At 40.0% G+C, this 7,259-nt stretch overlaps 1 long non-coding RNA gene across 1 annotated transcript in view; it reads left to right on the top strand.

The window, feature by feature from the left end:
* LOC130576088 (uncharacterized) overlaps positions 1 to 4,879 on the top strand; it is a 29,679-nt gene extending 24,800 nt beyond the window's left edge. Inside the window, exon 3 of the long non-coding RNA XR_008965635.1 lies at positions 4,529 to 4,879. This is a non-coding gene — a long non-coding RNA (uncharacterized LOC130576088). The remainder of the gene's footprint in view (positions 1 to 4,528) is intronic.
* The last annotated feature ends 2,380 nt before the right edge of the window (positions 4,880 to 7,259 follow it).

Raw genomic sequence — 7,259 nt, forward strand, 5'->3', positions numbered from 1 at the left:
GTGTCTTCTATTTAATGTGTTTCCTACCTGGGAATGCATCTTTTACCTATTCTTCATTTACCATTGTGGAATAAAATGGTTTTTCTCTCTCATGGACTATAGAAACAAGTTCCATTTAAATACAACAATGATGCCACAAGCAGTTTTATTACCTCTTTTACCACTTGTGAAATGATGGTCAATACTCTGCTTAATATCTGGGTCATCTGAGTTTCTATCTTGTGGATTGTAGCTCAGAAAGCTGCTTGTTACTATGTCACATAGCTGAGCAATTCTTGCCRCATCTTATCAAAGAAATATCTACAGCCAGGGCATTTAATAGCWGTCACGTTTTTTGAGTTAACTGAAAAATGTGTCATCTTTAAACAATCTGTAGGAAGTGTCTGAGTTGGTAGCATTATTTGTGGAAGGCAGCCACTGCAAATGTTTGGCATCTCCAGCCTTCATTTTTGTTGCTTGTACATGGAACGTGAGAGGGGTATGTGCAAGTAGCTGCGGGAAATTGAAGCACAGCGATATGTACCCTTGATGGCTCCTGGGACCATATGGGTTTATATAAATTTCCACAAGGTTAAATCTCTCCATATCTCCTGCAARAAAACAAGAAAATTATGAAATGAGCACAAATCCTCACTGCAGGCCTCAGCACACAATTTCAGAGCAGTGCCTGTCTAATGGTGTATTGTTCTCCCAAAGCAACCAGTTTTTACCCCTAGAACAGTAGAATGATTAGGGCTGGAAGGGACCTCACAGATCATGTAGTTMCAATCCCCCTGCCATGACAGAGACAYCTTCCACTAGATCAAGTTACTCAGGGCTCTATCCAACCTGGCCTTGAACACTTCCAGGGAGGGGGTATCCATATCTTCTCTGGACAACCTGTTCCAGTGCATCACCACCCACAAAAAAAAGGAATCTCTTGTCTGTCATCCAAACTGAACCTCTTTCAGTTTAAAGCCATCCCTCCTTGCCCTATCACCACTGTAAAAAGTTCCTTTCCGGCTCCCCTGCAGCTCTCCTTTAGTCAGCACTTCTGTGGCAATTCATAAGGTGGGCAAGACCCAGCACCACTTACCACTGTGCTGAGAAACCTCAGCCAAAAAATTCAGGTGTTGACAAGGCTGGACACCACTCACTGCAAGTATCRAGTAGTTCCATAAAAAAAAATTCTCAATAAATCATTGGAAGCTTTCATAACGCCCAGTTTAATGGAATTTAAAGATGAGAGATGATTAAGTGTAAAACAGGAAGCATCCTGCAAGAATTTCCCCCAGAGTGATGTGGGCGACGGAATGAAGGGAGAGAGGGAGCCCAGATGTGTTTGCAGTTGAGGAATGCGTGCCTCTGAAGGGTGGTGCACTCTCCTGATCCCAATCCTGCTCCTGCAACGCACACCAGCACGGCTGGGAGAACCTAGGGTAGGCTGAGSAGCAGGTAAGCAGAGTGCCTTGGATTCATGAGTCACTGACATGCAAAAAACTCTACTCTGCAACTCTGATAGAAAGGCCCTGATTTCTGGGCAGCCTCTGCAAGAGGTAGGATTTTCAGAGCAGTGCTCACGAGCAACAGAACTGAGAGAGAAATGACTTTTATAAAATGTAACATTTTCCTGACCTACTTGAAATCACCTTGGTGACAGCGCAGCTACCCAGAAAAAAAGTCGTCTTCTGCATCAACTGAATTAGCATTTTTATTTGAAGCATAAAACATTGATGAGAAACAACATCTGTACATATAAAAGGCAGTTAACCAGGGAAAACAAGTGTATTGCTTAAATAGGGAAGCTTGACAGTGAATAAGTTATCAAAAGCACAATGATGCTTGAAAAATGCCATGAGAATGACAATAGTTTTCTTCAACGTAAGTGGAATWATTATTCTCCTGAGCCACAGAATCTAATAATACAAAGTAAATCATCTCCTCCCTTTTCATACAAGCTCTTTTCACTGCCAAAGAGACAACTGTGCCATGGACAGGAGGAAAATAATTATTCTGTGAAACTCTGAGTAACACTTTGCCTCCAGGTATCAACTTGAAATTGCCATATCAAAGAAGAGTCATACTAACATTTTTCTAATTAATGCCCAATAATCTTGTGATGCTACTGGTTGTCCCAAAACAAACAAATAAGTGCACTTTTAATTCCCAAAGCAAGAGTGCTGTTAGGAGAGTGGTGTGGCAGCTGTAAGTGCAGTTCCAAAAGTGCAGGAATGAACAGAATTGCCCTGTGAACTTGGGACTGTAACTGGCATATCAGTAGGAAAAGGAAAGTGCTTGAATCTCTTCCCRGCTTCTAAAATACTGCAAAACAATGTTAATTCTCTATTGTACTAATGTGTTAGAGGCATGGAAATGCTCAACTTGAGAACAGCAGCATGGAAAAGTGGGCCAGACCTTGATAAAGTGCTGTATGTGTCTGCCAAAAAGCAGTGCAGTCCAGTTTCTTGTCTGTTCCCTAAGCATCTCTAGCTCCTGTTACTGTGTTAAATTGAGTAATTTTGTGGGGTTTTTTAAAGTTTATCTTTAAATGCCTCTTAAGACAAAAGTGCAAACCTCCACAGTCAATAAGGAAAACAGAGGCCAAAGGAGTCCTCCAAGATGGAGAGAAGTTGTGATGGAATGGAAAACTGAACTGATAGCTATTATGTTTCCAGCCACTGTCTCACCTGATGAATTACCTCTCTCCTTTCTCCATTTCTTCCTTTGTGGCAGTTTTTCTTTCCTGGTAGGTGTGGGAACTGTGAGCTAGCAGTGCTTCTGGTTTCAGCAAGCCTTGAGGAAAAAGCAATGGTCCTAACTCAGAAATTTGTCAAGGCACACTAGATATCCTGGATGTGCCCTGTTCCTTCAAACATACACCTCTGATACAGCCTGGGCTGCATCCCACAGCCAAGTAACATGAGAATACCAGCAAAGGATAGGAGTAATTACTCAAACTCTCCCCTTACCCTCCTCCCTCCTCAAAAATATTATACTCTCACACAATTTAATAGATGTAAGTTAATTTTTCACCAGCTAGCAAAATTGTTTTGTTGATTGACATGACAGAAAGTAGCAAAATATTTGGGGTGAAATGGAAAAATCTACCATAGTAGAAAAGCAAAATATCTCTGCACTGACATAATCTGGTGCTGTGAACTAGYGTCCGTGTTTCACACTCCCAGTCCTTCTTATGCCTTCTGTGAGGTACCACAGCACACAGCCTCCATTAAAGTGACCTGAGTCAAAATGCCAGTATAGACTTAAAATTATGGCACTTCATTATTTTCATTATCAAGATTTTTTTTTTTCTAGGTAAGAAAAGAATGGAAAAGTGCCAAAGCTTCTTTAGCAATTTTCATGCATACAGATATTCAGTGAAAAAAAAAAATTGCTGTGAGTGAATTTTATGAGAAAAAAAATCTGTATTTTGTTACCAAAACTTCTTCCTCCACCCCAATCAGATAATGTTTGTGGTCAGTTTTAGCTGAAGACAACTTCCCATTCCCAAGAACTCCGACTTAAATGCAGGTTAATATCAATGAGAGGTTTTGTTTATTCAGAGATGTCAGGATCAAGCTATGATTCTGTAGAAACAAGAGACCCTGTTACTTTTTTACTTGTAGATGAGCAACTGATGGGTGTTCAGCCTCCAGGAGTTTAGATGACTGAGATAAGGTTTCAGATAAACATCCAAATGCTTAGATTTTTATCTAACCCAAAGCTCTGAACCTTTAAAGGATTACCCACCTCCAGGGATAATCCTGTAGTGATTTCAACACCTGTACTGAGTCAAAGTGAGTTCAGAGTGTCCTGGCCACAAGAAATGGGTCAAGCCCATCCTATAATTTGTTTTGGATAGCTAAAACAGTCTGTGTCAGATCTGAGCTCAATTGCTGAGCACTCTGATTTTAAATGACAGGATAACTCCAAATAATAATCAATAGGATCACTTATGGCCAAAGAAAAACAACCTGTGACACTCTGCTTCTGTGGCCCACAGAGCAGATATSCCCTGAATATTTTTGCACTTAATCAGAAGCCTGAATACCTCACAGGTATTTTAATGAGCTGCTTTTCTGTCAGCATTCTGCTTTGGAAGAAGGCTTTGCTGCCATCTCTTGCAGTTATAATGAAAATGTGTTCATGTTGGCACACAGCAAAACTCCACTGTAGGTTAGTGTGACTGATGCTGAGGAGACAGAGATATGCCTTTACAGGGATACAGAGATTTACCTGTTCCCAGATAAAGAACAAGGTATCTCTTGAAACAGAGTGGCCTTTTCCCTGTTACCACAACTGTGTTAGACATACTTAGAGGGAACATTTTTTGATCCAGTTCCTGCATCCCCACAGAGCAGAGCCCATGGCAGGATAAGCTGTGCACTCCTCTCCTTCCCAGGCATCAGCTTTTCCAGCTGCCCTGAGGAGCAATTGGACTTTGTACYTCATTCTGGTTTCTCTGAAATGATGATGCATAAATCTTATCAGGGTTACTAAAACTCCTTGTAAATCTGACAAATTGTTCTGGGTTTGGTTTTGGTTTCAGATGCTGTAATCATGCCTCGCAAGCCACCAGGAACCGGAAGGAAACAAAAAGATTTATGTGTAATGCTTTACATACCTGTGCCTGTGTACCACGTGTACATGTATATCACACAGATTCTTTCACCATTCTAAAAGTGCTTTGCAAGTGATGAGRATGCTAGAAAACTCTGCTTCTCCTTACTGAAAAGAAACCTTTAAGAAAATGAAAGGAAAAAATCAATGGATGTTATTCTGACAACAAAATTATAGACAGAACACAATCTTCCCTGAGGCTTTTTGGCAAATGTTTTAGCCTTATTTGGGCTGAGTCCCCTGTTAACCTGAAAGGAAGGCAGAGGGTTTTTAATACAAAGATTTCTCAGTAGACTGAACTGTTGGGTTTTGGTTTTTTTTTTTTTCTAAATCTAAGCAGGAAAAAGAGGGTCACTGTTCTTCATTTAAGAAGTTTGTTTGCTGTAAATTAACATATCTCTGAAAGCAACTTGTGACTTTGATCACTCTCCTGAAGTACAACGGTATTTAAGGAAAAGCTGATTTTATTTTAATCACTGGTTCTTCAGCTCACCTCTGTAATTAGAAGGAAAGCTTGCCTCAACWGTGCTCAGGTGGAATGCACAGGAAACATATGATTAAATGGTGATTCTTTCATTTCCAGAAAGCAAAACCAGTATCAGGTGTAAATGTTTTCCGAAAAGTCAAGGGACTTTTGAAAGATGAAGTCAATTAATAATGTCCTACATAATATGTRAAGACAAAGCACAAAATAAAAGCCTGTTGGGACCTTGCAGTTGCATTCAACAGGGCTGGACTTTCAACCCTCCATTTTCACGCTGGGTCTTCTCCACAGATCTCATTTGACAATCATGATGAAGTGAGTTTCAGACAACTTTATCAATTAGGAAAACAAGAACAGATTTGTGTTGCTTTCCTCTGCCTGAAATAGAAGCTTCTCTCTGTCCTGTTGTGCATCCTACTGTTTGGTAATTTCAGACAAATGTTTTTAACAGAGTCGTGGTGATTATGGTCTCCTTAATGTGTTGTAAATCCCTGGAAGTGGAGGAGGATGTTTTCCTGGAGAGAACAAACTTGTTTTTCCTTTTAAATAAAACTGTTCTTTCGTAACTAGGTTGATCTGGCCACTGGCAAGCAGACCTCTGCAAACRTRTGTGTTAGAACTCAGRAAAAATTAAGATACATTGSACCAAAAGGCCAGCATCTAACTTAYAATAAAGTTAGATCATGGTCTGGGGAGTGTTTTCATCCACATTATTGTTGCCATCACAGAATACCTACTGTTTRTATATCTGGTTCATTGTTTATTTCCCCACCATTCCAAGAAAACTTACCCCTGGTAGGAATTCAGCAAAAGTAAGGGCAGAAGTTGCTTCATGAACAGGAAATGCTGTTTTCATTATATTGCATACTAGGCAACCAAAGTGAAACTAAGGCTTCCCAGCAGCTTTTTCAGTTTCTTCATCGAATGCGTTCCATATCTCTGTGATATTCTCACCAACCTGTTCTACCCTGGAACTTCATGTGAAGTGAAGCAAAATCCAGTGTATATCATTTAAAGCACCCGAATGCCCAGAKAACTTGATATTCAGCCATTCACAGCTCCCCTTTCTGAAACTGAGTGGAGTTTCCTTGYGCTTATTTGTGTTTGCAATTGCAGTTCAAAGGCTCATCGGGGAAAAGGGAACTGATTTGCTAAAGTGATTTTTAGAGTCTACACTGCAAAATAGGACATGCATTGAGCCAGAACAGGTTTTCTTGAATCCGACAGATATTTAAGTCTGCAGCATTTTATTTTCCTACTGAAAGGAATAAAATGTGCAGTTGCAGAAAATGATGGTTGGAGCATGGTAGTGGTCTCCAATGACAAAGCATTGGTGGGAAATTAACTACTATATTTTTTATCTCTTCAAATCCAGTTTGAAGTAGGAAGTGTTAGCAGTAAAGTCACTGAACAATTAATTTATGCATTTGACAGATCACTTGAAATCTCTAGGTAGATCCAAAGAAAAAATTAAAAGTGTCTTTAACTCAGAAGTTCTGGACTAGGTGCAGAAGCTACCTGATCTGAGGGAAAAGCTTGAGTACGTAGGTGACAGACAGATACCTGGTTTAGAATTGAATGTAGATTAAATTCAGCTTTTCAGACTAGTTTCTTCTATCTGGCTTCTTGATTTCTAGCTTTGATGTTGATGTGACAATTTATTTTGAAGWTGAGAATCTTTATAAAATTCCCCTCAATTCCTTTATTTCCACTTGCAGAAGATTTAAGTATGGGTCAGAAGGCCCCAGCAGTACCTGACTCCAGGACAAAGGCAATCAGCCTGACATTACAGCATGGAAAAGCTAGGAAAAAAGAAACGGATGASTCCAGAGAAGGAGCAGGAGCAAATCCCTCTTTACCACCACTCTGAGTCTTTGTTTCTCTGAGCTGTGAATCTCATCAAATCRTGAAGTTATACCATCTAGGTGCCTCAGTCAAAGAACTGGAGATACTGGGCTTGGTGCAATGTAAGGTAGCAGGAATTTACCTGAAAATGCCATGAAACAACACAGTGAACATACATATTTTAGACCTTACAAACGAAGGCTCAGGCTACGTGGTGAACAGTTTTGGAGGATAAAGTTGCCTATTGCTGTTACATGGGTATTTATTACCTGGTGAAACTTCTATAGCTATTCATTGCACAAGAATACTTATTTAAAATCTGTCGATTGGC

The sequence above is a fragment of the Malurus melanocephalus genome, unplaced genomic scaffold (assembly GCF_030028575.1).
Source record: "Malurus melanocephalus ecotype Western Australia unplaced genomic scaffold, MMel_1.1 scaffold_126, whole genome shotgun sequence".
Taxonomy (NCBI): domain Eukaryota; kingdom Metazoa; phylum Chordata; class Aves; order Passeriformes; family Maluridae; genus Malurus; species Malurus melanocephalus.